Genomic DNA, 19,187 nt, shown 5'->3' with positions numbered 1-19,187 from the left:
CTAAAAAGGAAAGGGAGGAAGCAGCTGCTGCCACTTCATTTCCTGCTCCGCTGGTATGCCTAAAGGTAAATACTTGTCCCCACCCACCCCACATGCTAACCTGGCAGTTAGGAGCATCCGAGGACAGGGCCATTGTGCATTCCTTCAACTATAACGAAACACCTAGCTGAAAGCGTTGCTGGACCTCACTCATAACTTGTTTCTCCAAGACTTTGTATCACTTGAGCACAAGACAATTAGGCCAAACTGCTAGGAATTCTGGTTTATTGGGAAGAAGAAAATATGCTGGAACATGCTGTCCAGTGGCCTTGTCAACTACAGTACACAAATCAAGAAATTAAGCTTTGTAATACTTCTAGAATCCAGGCTCTTGACTTCCCATTTGTTTAGGAACTGGTACCAGAGGTATAGAGCGAAATGCCCAAAGAAGGTGGGGATCAAGAAAGGCCACGACCATTTCAGCTCTGCAGAAAAACCTAAGACAACTATAGGTAGTCCTCAACTTACAGTCACAAATGAGCCCAAAATTTCTGTTGCTGAGTGAGACAGATGTTAAGTGAATCTTGCCTCATTTTATGATCTTTCTTGCCACAGTTGTTAAGTGAATCACTGTAGTTGTTAAGTTAGTAACATGGTTGTTAAGTGAATCTGGCCTCCCCATTGACTTTGTCAGAACTGACAAAAGGTGATCACATGACCCCGAGACACCGAAACTGTCATAAATACGAGTCAGTTGCCAAGCGTCTGAATTTTGGTGACATGATCATGGGGATGCTGCAATGGTCATAAGTGTGAAAAACAGTCATACGTCACTTTTTTCAGTGATGTATTTTCAAACAGTCACTAAATGGACTGTTGTAAGTCAAGAGCTACCTGTACCAGACCGGCAATGTTTTGTACGAGAATTATATTTGAGAGAAGGAGATGAGGTGGCATATTAATAGGAAGTAGGAAATAACATGCTAGAACCAGGATGATAAAAATGAAAAAATAGAATGCATTTACTTACAGTGTAAACTGATATGGCACTATGTAACTCCCGTTCATTTCAGTGAAGTTTACACATGAAAAAATGATGCTATTTCACCTAAGAAGAGCATACAGGAGGAGCCAGTCATTTAAAGGTGAACTACCTGTGATCACAGCATGCAAACTGGCCTAATTTCACAAGGTCTCTCTCTCTCTCTGAGATAACAATCATCTTTATGGCAAAACAAGCTCTCCCTTCTATGGTAAATTATTGGACAGGACATGAGGAAGAGGTGGGGGAGGAAGAGTGGGCACAGAGGGAAAGAAAGAAACCAATGATGGAAAAGGTGGCAAAAGAAAAAAAAAAAAAACGGATTGGAGAAAGAATGAAGGAGGTGATCCTGCCCATTACTGCCTTTGACCCACCTACTGCTGGAATGCAGTTCTTAATAGAAAAGGAGCTCTCCACCCAAGAAAACATTGTTTCTCCCTTGAGGCAAGGGTACTGAGGCAAAAGAATACTCCCATCCCTTGCTCTCCTGACATATCTTGTTCAGACTCACATATGAGAATAAAGTCAACTCCATCCTGAGGAAAACATGTACAGTTAAAACAGTACTTTGAGGAATATTTCCAAAAGTGTTGGATAAGCGCTTATTATCCCAATAAGAAGCTCAAGAAAATGTTCAAGGAGCCTAGTCAAATTTATTCTGCAGATTCAGAAACTGGGTGCTACTGGAAGTGCTTCTTGGAGATAGCACGCAAATTATTAATGATCTGTTTTGGTATGCATTTGTGGCAGTCCGCAGCTTTTTTTTGAGGTGACATTCTTCACTTAGGTCACTTTGCTTGACTACTTTTAACATTGGCACATACTTTATCCATCCTGCATTGAGAAAAGCTGTTCTCTTTTTTTCTTAATCTGAAGAGAGCAAGGCCTGTTATGGGTGGGTGAACCCAAACTACATTTCTGGGAGAACAATAAATATAATACTAGGCATTATATCCTTGTACCAAAGCAAACTAGGAAGTGACTTGGAAAACAGTTTCCAAGGGCTCGGCTGAACTGTGCACTGAAGATGTTATCTAGCTGGGTAATGAAATGTCTGCACAAAGACAACCAAGCTCAGAGAGCACCAAGGACTCCACAAAGGCTCAACTGAAAGTCATTTTGAATAAAGCAGAGTTTACTCATCACTGCTTCTTTCCAGTGACAAAGCTCCACACTATATTCTTCATTTTGGTTTATGGATAATTTCAGCAGGTATTGCGGTGAGTAAACTGTTTTAGTGTAGATCCCTTTAAGTAAGTAGACTGGCATGTGGGTAGGCAGGCATGTACTATCTGGAAGCATTAATCCTCCCACCTTTCTGAATCTCACTTAAGTGATTCCATCACATGGGGAATCCCTAAATAGTGAGATATCCATAATGTTTTTGCAATATTCCAAAATATACTATTCATTGTTATAAAGCCACAGTAGTTGAACTGCAGAAAATAATTAAGATTTATTTATAAAAATTAACTCTTTTATAATCAGCATCTTGAAGGCTGAAAATGACTTGCTTAGTTCTTCCTAAACGTCTTAAAGATTTACAGCTATTTTTTCCCCTCCAGAATGCTCAGTATTTAATTCCAGTGGCTTCTTGAAATCAGGGAAAGAAATCTCATTTAAAATGCTCAACATATCAAGATATGCTTTAAGAAATGCACCACTCTGTTGTGGTTTCTGGGCATTCAAATCCTAAATTTCATCACACTAAACATCTTCATCCAAATAATCCTATTTTTGCCTTACTTGAAAGGAGAAGTGCAAAAATCTACTGCTGCTCCTATTTTCACCATGTATGGTAAAATATCCTAGAGTCAAGAGTTCCAAATTACTGCAATCCGACCTAGGAATTAAGAAAATCACGTGGGATTATGTCCTACGAATTAGATGTGCCTAATTGCTCATCTGACAACCTTTTGAACATTCCAAAGTTGGCAGCTGAATTAATGATACTATCCTGTCGTAAGGGAATTTTTTTTTTTATCTTGTGCATTATGTTCATCTTCTGAATTTGCAGCCTAATCAGGAAAGCCACTCTACAGTTGTAGTTTGGGAGGGTTTTTCAAGACAAAGTAGGCAATGGTGTCAGATGGGAAACTCTAGGTCAAGATTGGCAAGTAGTATTTGTTTAGAATAATCCCACCTTTCCTTCTTTAACACCCTGTCAGGAAGGGGAAATCTTCAGTACATAACGCACTCACCTTCGTCTGGATCAATGGCATTCTCTATTGCAACTCATAACGTCTACCATGAATTGAGACACATCGTAGAGATTGATCACATCTGAGGGTCATTGACATGAATTTGTAGTCACTAGGAGTTGGGCACAGTTCAAATGGGACTTTACTTTTACTTAAAGGTACCTCAATAGCTCATCAAAGGTATCTTTTACTTCTTAGGTGACTTAGGTGACACCAAAAGTGTGCTCTATCTTCCTGCATGCGTGGCCCTCACCTATCCAGCTTCTCTCCAAAGGCCTTTCTCCAGCAAATAACAAAAAGTTTCCAGTTTCCTCTAGGGCACCAATTCATGGTGCGTATGTATTGCCAAGCTTATTCATTGTTAAGCCACATATTGTTTGATCTCCTTCCGTCCTTCCACTTTGAAGAACAGTCGTCAGTAGTTACTATGGATACATTGATGTCACTGTGGAGGATGGGACTTAGTGATGTTCACAAGACAAGAAATCAAGCCAGTTTCTCTGGAATCAAGTCATATCTGTGGAATAACAGAGTGATTATTGTTGACAAGGATTTGGAGCTGGAAATGCAAGTTCTGTTTGATAAAGATTTGATAAATGGAAAAAATATTCTTTATAAATAGATTCAGGGAAAGATGGGATAAAACTCAGTTTCAGAAAGCCTAAGTAGAGTTGGGTTTGGTATTATATTTTTGTAGGATATCAAGTCCCCTTAACTGTATGTACAGGGTGATGGGGAGGATGGCAAAATTATAATTTAGAAGACCAATCCATTTAGAAAATATGTCAAAAGTTTAATGCTCTTTTTCTGCTCTGAGGTCTAGCCATAAATTCAAGAACCTATGCATAAACTGCAAGTGCCAGGTCTATATATGTACTGAAGCTAATATGCAATGTTTTAAGGAGGAGATCATTTGAATACTCATTAATATAAACCTTTTAGGAAATGGGAAGAGGGAGATATAAATAAAGTGATTCAGTTTAATGGGAACAACATCTAAAATATTAGCCTTGGCTTCTTCTAGATACTGTAGCTCTGCCCAGATGCAGGCCAGGGTTGATAACCTTTTGCTGGTCGTGGACTATACGTGGTAGAATAATACAACGAAGTCAATAAAGTGGTCATACACAATGGATAAGAGATGTTCTGGATGTTGGTCCTTGGTGTGGGTGTTGGTGGGATTACTATTATTAATAATAATTATAACTACATTAAGCAAGTTTTGTACTTATGCCAAAGATTTTATAAGGTAAGGTAAGATGTTCCTTACCTCAAAAAAAGCAGCAGATGTAAGTACAGTGGCCTCCTGAAGGCTGCAGAAATAGCATCTGAAGCACCTTCAGGCTCTAGGACATGTCAAATATCTCTTCCTGGCCTGGGATACAACTGGATAAATGGCTGTGCTCTGTCTGCTGTCCAATTTAAACCAGCAGTGAATGGCAGGCCAATTCAGAGATTCAAAGATAGGCCATCTGTTTCTATTCCTACCTGACTTACATTTCTGGCAAACCACTTTGAATTTCTTGAATTCCAAATTCCTCTCTCCTTCTAAGAGGATAGAGTGACATTTCAACCTCAATTCTTCAATGTTCTCTTTTGGAGAAGTGATTTGTCCACTACCACCTATCTAGTAGCTGAGGCAGGCAAAGACCATCATCTAGACTCTCCTCATTTATCCTCAATATCACAACGTCTGCACCAGATAGCTGATTTTCAAACATTACTGCATAAACTAGAGGGCATTTCCACACAATAGGCTCACACAGCTATCAATTGTAACACAGTGTAAAGCTATTTTGCATTCCCCAGTCTCTTAATGGATCTGCTGTAGTAGAGAAAAAGAATACAAGAAACTGTGGAAGTGTTACAAATGAAAGATGACACCTGCACTCTTCATAAAATCAGTTTTAGGATCTTTTGTAGATACATATAAATGATTATTCTTTCTTCCAAAAAAAAAAGGAAAATATAGACTTAAACTTGAATTTTTACTTGCCCATTGCTCCAACTCCCAAGATTTTATGGAGAAAGCCACAATGTTTAAGTTGACACAAAACAACAATATGTTTACAATGGAGTTTGCTGTCTGTTAACATGGTATGATGATTCTCTAGTCTATCTGTTAAGCTATCAAAATGTCATTTGAAGAGTTTCTCATGGATACTGAATGTGTATATATTTTATAGTGTCTTAATCAACTTTAGAAAGTTTGAACAGGCACAGTATCTATCTATTATGTGGCACATACTTTAGATAACAGCCACAATGTTATTACATGATTTGGTCCCAGAAATGAAAGATGTGCTAAAAATAAAATATAGTAACATGTCTAAGGCAAAGCAACAACATTGCGTATATAAAGGTAAGAAAAATTTAAATTTATTCCCATTTTTTTCTACTACTTCCCTGGAAGCTGAGATTTTGCTCTGAAGGCAAGTGCCAAATTCAGAAGCAGGGATAGTTGTCTGAAAGAAAAGAAATTACCTCCACATTCTTATAGATTTTGTCTATTCTAGCAATATATGTATTTCATGCTACATATCTGGGTATATGCTATCTTATTCAGTAGGTCTCATTCAAAGAAAAAATAATTAAATACAATTAAACCTGCAACATTAAGGGACAGTCACCTGGAAAAAAAGGGCATTGGCAATAATAGCACTTACTTCCAAGTAAGTATATGTCTGGAGCCACTTTTTACCTCCCTACAATGCCAACATTGAAATCTGTGGGATATACATTGTTGAAATTTCCGTAGGGCATTAAGGATGTTGGCACATTTAATTTACTCCAGATGTCAGCCACCATTTTGTACTGGCTGCCCATAGCTCCCTATGCCTGCAATTACTACAATATTCCTTTAGGTACAGATACTGCAGAGAACAGTGAACTGAAAATGTTTAGATACTTCAGAATTGGAGAGTGTGTGGCAAATCTTACTTTGAAGACCTAGGACCATACAAATTTTATCCCCAGGATTTTAGAATATAGTCCTGCATGTATAATTTGATCAAGGCACTGCAATTATGCATTTAGTTATGGGAAGCATGGAATAAAAAGATGAAGTCATACATGAGTGGAGTCGTTAAGTTTGTATGTACATGTGCCAAGAATAATACCCTATTTTGCCCTCCCACATGAAGGCAAGCCTAGTTCTGTCAGTGAACTGATAATTTTGTGTCTGGGACTTACAAGTATGGGTTAACACATAATGGAGTTTCTCCTGCACAGAAAAAGCCAGTATGTCAGAAAGAAGTCTAGACTGGAAAGGTTCTTCAAAAAAAAAAATCTCTCATTTTCTATAACCAGAGATTGTTTGCTTTTGGTATTATCAGGCAAGCCCTCACCTAGAGTACAAGGGCCAAAACAAACACCTGAGCGAGAAGTAGATTAATACTCTATGTATGTGCCTACATAGGCATTTATATTCAAAAGTTGCCAATCTCCTTTTGTAGTCTCAGATCTGGAGACTTGCTATTGAGTAGCATTCTAGTCTGTGCTAGTAATTACAAACAGAGTATCAGGTAATGTAAAGATTTCTCTGCCAGTTTAGACCAAATTAATTCAACACCATTTCCGTCTCCAACCATCATAAACACATTTTGTGGCAGTGAATTCTGCTAGAAAGTTAAACATTACGTGGGAGAGAAAAAACTTGTCCTGAACCATGCTGCTAAATTAACTCCCTTGGGGAAGCCTTGAGTTCTAGGGATAAGCACGTTTTATTAAAATACATGATCTTCCATGTTTGGCACATTCAATTTGTTCAAATCAGCCTGTCATACTGTCTTCAAGTGAAGAACCTATCCAGAGCTGGGTCTTTCAAACTCAGTGGTGTCAATCATACCAGTAGTTAGTGTCAAAACTGGGAATCAGGTTTTCCACCATTATTTAGGAACTGAGCCAAAAGGACACTACATACTGGATAGATGGACCACGTAAAACTTTGATTTTATATTATAATAATAGTAATAATAATAATAATGATGATGATGATGATGATGATGATAATGATGGAAGGGACCTTGGAGGTCATCTAATCCAAGGCTTTTCAACCGGTGGTACGCGTACCACTAGTGGTATGTTGGCACTTGGCAGGTGGTATGCATACAACAGGTTGAACAGCACTGTAAAAAAAATGTTTAAAAAAGTGTAAAAGTGGATGAGGTGAAGCGGCAGCACCACTGCACAGGTTTGTGGGAAATTCAGCTGGAACTGCATGGTGCTTGGGTCCTACTGAGAGCCCAGGATCAAAGCGCGTAGCTCCAGCTGATTGGCGGCAGCCTTGGGGGCGGCAGGCAGCCTCACGCAGTCTTTGGGTGGAGATTCAGCTGGAGCTGTGCGACACATTGCCTGGGTTCTGCTGAGAGCCCAGGATAAGCACGTGCAGCTCCAGCTGACTGGGGGTGGCAGGCAGCCTTGTGCAGTCTTCAGGCAGAGATTCAGCTGGAGCTGCGAGAGGCATTGCCTGGATCCTGCTTAAGGGGAGAGAAGAGATGATATTAAAGGGGGTGAGGGAAGAGATGATATTAAAGAGGGTGGGGAAGAGATATTAAAAGGGGTGAGGGAAGAGATGATATTAAAGGGGGTGAGAGAAGAGATGATATTGAAGGGGGTGAGAGAGGACCACCTGTACTTTATCACTTTTTTCCATTTTTTTTGGTCATCAAGTTTTTGACACCTTGCTAGGTGACTGGTGGTAGTTAAATATTGCCATATTCTAAAAGTGGTACAATTGGTGAAAAGCCCTGATCTAGTCCAACCCCCTGCTCAGGCAGGAAACCCTATACCATTTCAGACAAATGGCTGTCCAGTCTCTTCTTAAAAACTTCCAGTGTTGGAGCATTCACAGCTTCTGGAGGCAGCTTGTTCCACTGGTTAATTGTTCTAAGTGTCAGGAAGTTTCTCCTTAGTTCTAGGTTGCTTCTCTCCTTGATTAGTTTCCATCCGTTGCTTCTTGTCCTGCCTTCAGGTGCTTTGGAGAATAGCTTGACTCCCTCTTCTTTGTGGCAGCTCCTGAGCTATTGGAGCACTGGTATCATGTCACCCCTTGTCCTTCTCTTCATTAAACTAGACATACCAAATTCCAGCAACCATTCCTTATATGTTTTAGCCTCCAGTCCCCTAATCATCTTTGTTGCTCTTCTCTGTACTCTTTCTAGAATCTCAACATCTTTTTTACATCGTGGTGACCAAAATTGGATGCAGTATTCCAAGTGTGGCCTTACCAAGGCATTGTAAAGTGGTATTAATATCACGTGATCTGGATTCTATCCCTCTGTTAATGCAGCCTAACACTGTGTTGGCTTTTTTGGCAACTGCAGCACACTGCTGGCTCATATTTAAGTGATTGTCACTAGGACTCCAAGATCCCTCTCACAGTTACTACTATTGAGCAAGGTACCACCTATACTATACCCGTACATTTGATTTTTCTTGCCTAAATGTAGAAGCTTACTTTTTTCACCACTGAATTTCATTTTGTTAGGTAGCGGCCAGTGTTCTTAAGATCCTCCTGTATCTTAAGCCTGTTTTCTGGAGTGTTGGCTATTCCTGCCAGCTTGGTGTTATCTGCAAATTTGATGAGTTCCCCATCTATCCCCTCATCCAAATCGTTCATGATGTTGAAGAGCATTGGGCCTAGAACAGAGCCCTGGGGCACCCCACTACACACTTCCGGTCCATGTAGATGCAGTTCCATTGAGGACCACACGCTGAGTACGGCCGTCCAGCCAGCTACGAATCCATCTGATGGTGATGCTGTCTAACCCACATTTTTCTGTCTTATCAAGTAGTAGGTTGTGATCTACTTTATCAAATGCCTTACTGAAATTCAAATAAATTATATCCACAGCATTCCTCTGGTCCACTAATTTTGTCACCTGGTCAAAGAATGCAATAAGATTTGTCTGGCATGATCTGTTTTTGACAAACCCATGTTGGCTTTTAGTAATGACTTTGTTTGACTCTAGGCGTCCGCTGATTCGTTGTTTGTTTATCTTTTCCAGAATCCTCCCAGGTATTGAGGTCAGGCTGATAGGTCTGTAATTTCCTGGATCCATATTAGCCAGAATTCTTTGGGAGGGGTTGATAGATAAAATTTCTTAACCTGGTGCCACCAAAGTTGTAGTGTGGGGTTTATAGGCCAACACACCTAAAAGCTTCAGAATTAGAATTCAGTACCCTCAGAATAGAATTATCACATAGCTTTGCAAGGCAGATTTCACCTGAAAGAAAGTGGCTGGCTTGAAATTCCTACAGGATTGAATCTAAAGCCTTTTAAATATGCTTGTTTGTGTCTTAAATGTGTATCCACTAAATCCGTACATATGCACCTTAGCCTACAATAAAAAAAAATCTATGCACAATTGAAATGCCCAAGAGAAATTAATCACATAATACAAATTTTAAAAATCACAAATAATTGTGACAATTTTGCTTTCAGAGATGACAATCAACCAAAACTTTTCAGAATAACTCTTTACCTGTTTCAAAGATAGCCATCACCCAGGAAGTCAGCCTTACTTCCAAATGGAGGCCAATCCATCATATTCCATTAAGTTCCCATTCACATCTCTACCCACCTCCACTACACTGACTCTCCAGAAACTCCAGACATATTAACAAAAGCAAGGATTTAGCATACCTCCCATAATGAAACGTCTGATGGAAGCTGTAGTACACAACACCTGGAAAGCAGCTGTTTGGAGAAGATGGCAGCCAATTTTTTTGCTTTCCTTTGCAAGCTGATCTCAGGAGCAGTCTGAAGTGTGAAAGAATACTATTTCAATGTGTGGTATATGTAGTCTCCCACCAGTTTCTCCTCTGGTTTCACCTTGACCCGCTGAACAAACAGCAGACAGCCAGTGGCTCAGCTGAACAGTTACTGGGGTATTTCTATGCCACATCTGTCCACATGAAACTTCCAGCTCTTATTCACATGTATCACAAACCATTATTACTCCTGCTGTACACAAAGCTCCCAGAGTTACATCTCAAGACCTCTTCCACTTGAAATCCTCTAAGGCATATCTCTGAGTTGTCCCATTATTCAAGGGTATACAATATTACCTTCTCCATCGCAAATTTTATCCTAGCCAGAAATATAAGGAAAATGTAATAGGCGTGTCCTGGATTTGCACTACTGAAACTGCACCCGAAGCTGGCTGTGCATCAATATTTGAACAACCTTGCAAGTCACCTCCAGCTCCTAGCCACTGGGTGGGGTTTAGGACAGGGGGGACAGTAAAGAAAAATCACTTGTTCTTACTGCAGTTCTTACTGCAGTTCGTAGCCACTGATCATAACAGGTGCAGGTGCCAATTCCTCCCTTAAGGTTTACGTTGTAGTTGACCAAGCTGTCAGAGCCCCACCCAGTGGCAAGATTTATACCTGCAGAGGAGATGGCATTTGTTAAATGCCATGTACTGTAGTTCAATTCGATGTAATCTGTGGAAGGTAAATAAAATCATCCTGAAGTCCAGCTTGACTTCTGGTGACTTTATGGACACTTCTTTATGACAACAGCAATTACAGTCTCCAGGGATGTTTCAATCGAGCCACAACCCTGGAATTTACTGGCGATCTCCCATCCAATATTAACCAGCCCTCACCCTGCTTGGCTTTCCAAGATCAGTCAGGATAAATAATATAAATATGAGGGAAGAGAAGATAATAGGTGAAACTATTGATCTGATCATGAATTTGGAAGAGTCATGTAAACTTATAGACTTATCAGTGTTTTTCCAGGTAGGTTGTCTCATCAAGTGCTTCTTGAACCTTGCAAAAATGCAAAAAACTAACCTGTAACTTGCAATGTTTGGGGCAGAGGCCAGAAGGAAGCCCCTCCCCCCCCCTCTCTCTCTCTCTCTCACACACACATACATACTGAAGTCACCATCTACCAATCTGATCAGCCTAAATGAGTTTTAGCAAAACACTTTTGAGAATGGAGAATGGAAGCCACTTTGAGAAGGCAAGGGTTAACCCGAACAGTGTGTGCAATTAATTAAAAATATACAATATCCCTTCTACTGTTCAAGTCTGTTCCCTTTTTTAAATATGCTAATGAAGGAAGGGCTGCAGGACAATAGCCAGTTTGATGTCATGCTTGATTAGATAGGGCTAAGCCTAGTCCATGTGCCAAGATCTGAAAGAACCCTGAATGTATTTCCTGAGCTGCATGCATGATGCCACCAGCTGCAGCTTATTTTATTCAGACCACTCCATTATCAGCATACAAAAAGTCATAGGCACAAAGGCTCCTATAATCTAAGCAGAGCAGGGCCGTATCTTACCTAGACTTAGCTAAGGCTGCTCTTGAAACTCCATCCAAATAGGTGAAGTTGCCCGATATTGAATCAGATCATGCATACTGACAGGTAACATGTTCTGTAGGATCAGAATCCAGTCTTACTCTTCATTAACCATGTGTGATTTTTAACCTGGACTTTTCCAAACACAATGTGATCCGAGTTTCTCCATATTGCAGACGTAGTAGGCTATTTCCCAGTTTGAACCGACCCTGGAACTGGGACAGTAACCAGACCTCAAAACTATCCTGCCAAAGAAAAACAAGTCTTCTTAATCATTATTTCTGTCAAACATGGGAAGGAAATTGGGTCTAATGCATAATTTCTATTTGGGACACATGAATCCAAGAAATCTTGACACACTGGGAACAGTTTGCTGGCACAAGATCAGAAAAGATGGAGGAGATCATGACCGATGGAAGGGCAGGGAGGGTGAGGATGGGTCTGAAAACCCTACTTAGCTAAGCTTCCATCTCTGGGAATTCCTCTGTTCCCAAGTCTTTGGGAACTCTTGCTAGTTCCCAGGTCCAGAAAGGAAAAATAATGGTTTTCAGGAGCACATTAGAAACTCTTGAAATCTCACAAACTGCCTATCTCGGAGACAGGATCTTGGCCAATACTGTGACTGAGAGCAGGTTCTTTGCTCCAGATTATTAGAATAAAGCATGAAACCTTGGCGACTAGATGACTTGTTGATATCAACTCCCAGAATTCCCCAGCCAATATGGTTGGCTGGGGAATTCTGGGAGTGGAAGTCCACAAGTCTTCAAGTTGCCAACTTTGGATACCCCTGCATCAAAACCAAACTGTGCTGCAGAAGAAAATGTGCCAACTGAATTGGTTGGCAAAGGAAAAGGTCCTTTCAGCATGCTGGAGGCATGATGAAAGAATAATTATTTCTGATTGTGTGCTTTGAATTCTCCAGTTAAACAGGTTTTGCAGGTTTCTGAAGCACAGCAAAAACACTTGCAGTATCACAGTGGGCAAAGTCTCCATAGGCCTAAAAATGGCATCTCCCCTCAGGACCTGGGCATAAAGAAAATGTGCCTCAAGAGTCAGGTTTCCTTCGACGGTTATCCGAGGGGTGGGGTGTTTGCCTTCCCCATCCAGGCTTTCTTTTCTCTAACAATCGCAGTTTTAGCAGGGTTTGGCCGCCTTTGATCTGGCGCACGCCACCCAGCACGGTTTCCTCCGCCTTCCTTCGAACCAGCCCCGCAGAGATGTCAGGAGCAGAGAGGTAAGTCTGCATCTGAGCACCGCTTCTTTAGGCAAGGCCGTAAAGGCTTGTGGCTCGGGCCCAGCATCCTGAATTGAGAAGGCGACGAGACTGGACGGGGAAGGAAGGGGAGGGGAGAAACGAGCCGATTCTTCAAGAGAGAGAGCTAGAAGTCTCTGCTCGCTCAAACCCCCGTCTCTCCCCCCCTTTCTTTCCCGGATGGATGCAGCTTCCCTATTTATCCACAATGACTCAGTCCTCCACCCTCGTGATTCTACTCTCGTCCGTAACCTTCAGCAAACAGAAGCCAAGCGGCCGGAGAAGCTGCCGTTCTGATCTGCCAGCTCTTTGTGTGCGGCCCGGGCAGGTGGCGAGGCAGAGAGCTTCCCTTTCGGCTCCCTGTTGCCGCCTTCGTCGATTCAGTAGACTCTTCGGCCTATCCCGGCGTGGCTGGGCTGGCGATGTGACAGTTTAAAAGTAGAGATGGTGGCCAATCGTGGTTACTTAGTGGGTTGCACCCGTTTCTCACCTTTGCCTTGTCCATAGAGGGCCAGCATTAGTTGATCCCTTCCTTAAAACTACCGGGCCCATGCTATTCTCAAGCATTTCCAAAGGATTTAACCCGTGCAAATTTCTAGGCGTTACTTAAGATTTGCCATTGGCCTTTGCTAGGTAGAAGTAAATGCTGCTCTTTGCTCAGAAAGCAGGATAAAAGCTACCCAAGGAAGTTGAATCAGCCCTCGGTTCTTCTTTTTAGAAAACAGGTCCTGTGCACATTGGAGTTTGTTACAACTGCTTGCAGGTAGCTGTACAGGCTGGGTTTCCCTTTTTTGTTGTTTGTATATACATAACCATTTCAGGCCTATTCAAGGTGGCTTGGCCCATCGTGCTTGTGTGTGTGTGTGTGCACGCGTGCAGGGTGTTGTGCTGATTTTTCAAAAGGGTAAGCAGGTAAGATAACAAATCCTTCCCAATACTATCTTCCCTCTGTCAACTTACCTTGGTGTGGGGGAAAAGGCAATGGGCAAGCAGGGAGACCATCCAGCATAACTGACAAGAATGTATGGTCAGAACTTCCTTCTTGGCAGAGGAAATAAATAGGACCCCAAACCTCAAAATTGGGAACTTGTCTTTTTTGCTAGTAGTGAAGCAGCAGGGGGGAGGGGGTACTTTGGGCTAGAAAAGTAACATCTGATGTTTCCTTCAAATCTGTTTCCCAGGTCACATCTTCTTTTCTCATTCCACATCAGCACTTGTCCTATCAGGCTGCTGAGAGGTCCTGACTTTCTACCTGATAATATCCTGGAACAGTGATAGCCACCAATAGTAGCGCATTGCAATATAAAGTGAATTTGCTGACCTGCTCCATTCAACACTCCAGTTGCCTTGAAGGAGAAAATCACAATGTCTCCATGCTTTCATTGAAGGCAATCTAATTTAGCAGGATCAGTAATCGTAGCATTCTTGTGATATAAAAATACTTGGAGACACCTGGGAATAAATGTCCCATCTCAAGGGAATCCCTGCTTTTGGTCCTTTGTTGTAGGATGTGGAGCAGCACAATAGCTGGAAACCCTGCAGCATCCGAGAGGAGGAAAGGTAGCCTCATTTAACTAAGTCTAAAGCCTCCTCTGAGTCCATTTTAACACTTGTTGACCTTGTAGTTTTTTTGGAAGCAGTTTGGCATTGTCTTTTTTTCAAGTTCCCTCTGTAGCCTACAGGAAGCCTTTTATCTAAGTTATGATCAAGTCTAATTCTGCTTAATTCGTGAGTCACAATACCGAGGGAAAATTGCAGGTCAGCTACTCCTATAATTCCTGATTTTTTTAAAACACACACGCGCACACACACACACACACACAAACCAGAATTAGCAATATTTTTAGACCTTTATTATTTGATTGCTAATTCTGGGCTTTGGGGTTAGATTCTCTCCAGACCTTCTGGTCAGGAGAAAAGATGCTTTCAAGGTGAAAGGGCTATTGTCAAAATATAAAGAGCTCTTGAATTGAACTCAGTTCATGACCAACCAACACCTGTAACAGCCCCCAGGGCCCTGTTAAGGAGACCATTTGCTGTTGTCTTCTGTTAGTCAACAACTATAGAATTCCTACATGGTCCCCATCCAAGTAGTGATCAGGGGCACCCCTGCTTAACTTCTGAAATGTACTAATCAAATACTAAATGCTTTTCCTCCAATGATACTCATTATGAGAGATAATGAGAAGACACTGAAGAGCTTTGCAATGATATTTTGCAGACAATAGAGATAAATTTGAGAGTGCTTTCTATTTATTCTTTTGTCTAAAGGATATTTCTTTAGCAACGCTGCCCTCAATATTGGCTTCAGGCAGTTTTATATTCAGCCCCTTCAGCTATGGAATTTTGGTTGGGATTGAGCGAGATGAAGGGGCAAAAAACAGTATTCCATAGCTGCTCAGAGAAAAATTTAATAGAGTTAGGCTTTCTTCATCTAGAAACTCCCTAGGACACAATGGCCCTGCTTTGAAATGCAACAGGGAATAGCTCCCAGCTACTTTGGTTGTTGTTTTCTGAGTTCCTTTAATCTGCAGAGTTGTCCATGACCTTCCTCATCTTTTGCCATTATTGCAACTCCAAACTAACCAGCATTAGGAAAAGCAAAACTGTATTTTTATCCTTCAAAAGGAGATTTCTAGGACTGAATGCTATTTCTCTGCTGCCTCCCTTAAAATGAAGCCAGGGGACCCACGCTGGCAACTCAGAACTCCATGAGCCTGGCTTGGATATCTTCTGTTGCACATGGGATTATTCCAGCACTTTCAGTCCATCACCAATCGCCTCCTGGCTGCATCTGCACTACTGTGTACTTGGGTTTACAAATCATCATATTTGGGGGGGGGGTTGGTTTCACTTACTACAAAGCATATCTCCAAGCCATTTATGAACTCTTTTATGGCTCAGGATCACATATGAGCCAGCCACTGTGAGTTAATCGGTAACGGTAGTTTGACAAGCCATCTTTTAATTTGTAATTATAAAGTTGCTTATAATAAGAAATGCTATAATAATACATTGCACAAAATAGCTTCTTCATCATAACACATTACATAAAATAGTGTCTATATTTCACAATCCTATAATAAGCTGATTCAGTTTTTTATACATCCTGAATATTCAAAATGAATATTCATTTTGTCATTTATAAAAGAGAAAAAATCTTGCAAATCACAGTTTAATTTTGATTTCTTACTTTTGTTTTTAAACATAATTTTTATCAGAGACTTTTCCAAGCAGCATAATTGGTGAAATCTTACTAAACCATTTTTTAATGCAAAAGATAATAATTTCCAACAAGGGGTATTCCTTCCACCAAATATACGTAATAATTCTAAAGTTGGTGAGATTTCAGTCCTTTCTTTAGTTATTGGTATCATTGACGGGTTCCCTTTATTCCTACCAAAGATAGAAGAAAGTTTTTTTTTTCTTATTACAACCTTTAGCATCTGGTAGAACAGTTATATGGGAGATTCTTACATATAAAATGCCTGTGATGTAACAGCTTAAAATATAATTCTTGATTAGGAATTGCCACATTGCATCATCCCACTGCTTCCCTAAATCTGACTACCTCTGTCTATTTCCTTGCAAAACGTAGCACTGGTTTTTGATGTCATATCTTTGGGTTATACAAAATAATTAATTTCTTGAAATTGGACTGCTTTCTCTCAAATCAACCCTTCCCAGTTTGAATTATCCCAATATGTTGGATATCTAACTCTCATATTTTAGATCAGGATGCCTAGTGGTAATGTTAACTGGAGCTTCTGAAAACTGAATCCAGGAGAGAGAAAGATTGGGGAAGTCTTCCTGGGATCCAGTAGTCGTAAGATTGAGTCAGGATGCCAACAAATCAACTCACTCAACCTTAAAAGGAAAACAATATTTTTCAAGCTATCTAATCCCTGATCCTCAGACTAAGTAGCAGTTTACAGGGACAATTTTAACTGGGGGGAAAAAAGTTTAAAAGAAAAAAACCCTAACCATATGGAATTTTATATTGGATCAGCTATGGCTTTGCATACCGCTTTTGGCAGTATCATTTCAAATTGTGAGAACCAATGTGACTGAAATGAATGTGATTATATTTTACTTTATTGTGATATTCTCAGTTGTCAGTCCTGATTTTCTTATATTTGCTCTGCATAAATCATTCCTCCATCTTGAATTGGCAGAAGACTTGGGGACTGCTTTATTCTTCCCACTTTTGCTACATTCCCGAAGCATGGCTTTTACAAAGAAATTGTACCATATTTAGAAAAAGCATGCATTTTAGTCAATATTCCTCAGGCTTAGCCCTTCCGATGGTATAGAATTTCAGAATTCCTCAGAAAAATATCTGAAAGCCAAGAGAATGTGCAGCTCTTCCAGAAAATAGCAATGCTTATCCTTTAGCAACTGTGTATAAGTTTTTTAAAAATTAAATATGGGGTGGAGGAAAGAGAAATTGAGGTTTCATATTTTGCTCCCTTAGCAGTCCAGATCTGGATTCCACTCCTCCTCCCACTCTGTCTGCTGATTCCTTTTAACAAGCCATTTGCACAAATGCTCTTTGTGAGAAAGGTATTTTATTAGCTTGGTGCAGCTCATTCCCAGGGTCTAGAGCAACATGAAATCAATTCTCAAATAACATAAAATAAAATATATAAGCATTGAAGTATGCACAATTTAAGCCAAGAGGGAGACTGGAACTCCAGATCAAAGTCCTACACATTTATGGCTGCCCTTGTGATTTTTTTGATACTCCCCTCCTCAGCAATCCTCCCATCCTTCTCTATTTTTTTCCCTAAAACTTAGAGATGATACATAATTGTTCAACTAAGAAAACATTCAAATTTATTTGGGGGTGTCTGTAGTCTTATTCACCCAACCTGAACAGCATTTGCTATTCAAAAATGAGCCTTTTATTTTAGAAGTCTTTGGAAAAAGGAATGGCTCGATATCACATTATAATGTTCCAGACTGCCCCACACTTTCAGTGCTTTTCAAACATAAATAATACATTTTAGACGGAGAATGTGCCCTGTGATGGAATAGCTTCCATTGCCGTAGAAAAGGGTGGGGAGAAGAAAAAAAGCACTTGGAAAAGATTGTATTATTTATGGGCAGCTCTTCCTGTCTTCAGACCTATCCCAGAGGCCTTGTCAAAGGCCATTGTGCACAAAAGAAGAATAATCTTTTCCTTTATAGGATATTCCCTCACACAATTAGATGGTGCTACTTTTTCCCCTTGTAATGTTTGAGGTATTCAGATATTTGCCTTGCCTTAGCTACTCATCCTGGCAGTTTTGCAAATTTGAGTGTTGACAGATCACAAAGCTGCAGCGGGCTTTCAGCTTTCTGCATGTTTGGAAGAAACATATAACGCAAGGCCCTGTTAACTAGGATCAGTCCAGTTTGGATTGCAGACCAAAATAGGCAGTCAACAAAAGAATCTTTCATCAACTTGGACCTCTTCCAATTGAGTGGATCCTCCATCCAGCAGATGGGGATAATAGGGCTTGTAGTTCAGTGGATACCTCTTAAGCCTACCATGTGTGGAGAAGGCTGAGCTATCTGGACATTGAATCAAATGCAGGGTGCCCATTCAGTTGTTCACAAGGGATGGAAAATTAAATAGAATTCTGCAGGAGCGCAAGGTATCAGAGAAAGGGACAACACCCACACGTGTGACATTACTCCAACCCATAAAAATGTTTTGAACTCCAGCAAAATTAAGGGGTTGCCCATTTTTGGTTTTGAGTGAAGGACTTTTTGCCTTTCAACTGAATCTGTCCCCTCTGCAAAAGGTGCTTTTGAAAAAGAATCATAGCAATATGAAATACTTGAGATGGAAACCGTATAGCTGTAGGACTGCCAGGCCTGAAGGTCCATGTTTTGCTCTTTTAAAATATCCATGAAAAAGATGGAAAGCAGCTTCTGCTTCTGTCTATATTTCCCCCCAGACTTGAGGTCTGACTGCTACATGGCATGTCTGCACTTGACTGAGGTGAGTTGGAGAAGTTGTTCACGCTGCAAGGGGTTATTTAAAATACAACAAGCTACAACACAGACTATAGCACTTTTTGATGTTAAGACTCCTTGCAGAGGCTCTGAGAAGGGCTTAGGTAAGCCTGCATCCTAAGTCTGTGCCAGGCGTATCCTAAATTAGCAGCCATTATGTCATAGCATTGTAGTCCTCACTCTAAAATCTGGTGCATTGGGTTGTGTTTGCAGATCTGCCTTTATGAACAGCCATTATTTACCTGAGCATCAATTGATCTCTGTGCTAGCATTCTCCAAACTGGTGTCTTTCAGATGTATCAGTCATGCTAGTTCAACATATTTGGAGGGCAATAATTGAAAATGGTGATCTAGTGCTTGTTGCTGTAGTTACTACTCTCATAAAGTAGATTCTA

At 40.6% G+C, this 19,187-nt stretch overlaps 1 long non-coding RNA gene across 1 annotated transcript; it reads right to left on the bottom strand.

Moving 5' to 3' along the window:
• Nucleotides 1-774: 774 nt before the first annotated feature.
• Nucleotides 775-15,530, bottom strand: LOC120319463. Its single transcript, XR_005559766.1, has 3 exons — nt 11,520-15,530; nt 9,869-9,985; nt 775-3,739 (listed from the first exon to the last, which is right to left on the bottom strand). It is a non-coding gene; the product is annotated as an uncharacterized LOC120319463 (long non-coding RNA).
• Between the last annotated feature and the right edge of the window lie 3,657 nt (nt 15,531-19,187).

Source organism: Crotalus tigris, unplaced genomic scaffold (genome assembly GCF_016545835.1).
Source record: "Crotalus tigris isolate CLP2741 ecotype Arizona unplaced genomic scaffold, ASM1654583v1 scf7180000020745.601501, whole genome shotgun sequence".
NCBI classification, from domain to species: Eukaryota; Metazoa; Chordata; class Lepidosauria; order Squamata; family Viperidae; genus Crotalus; species Crotalus tigris.
This window is presented reverse-complemented; position numbering and strand designations above follow the sequence as displayed.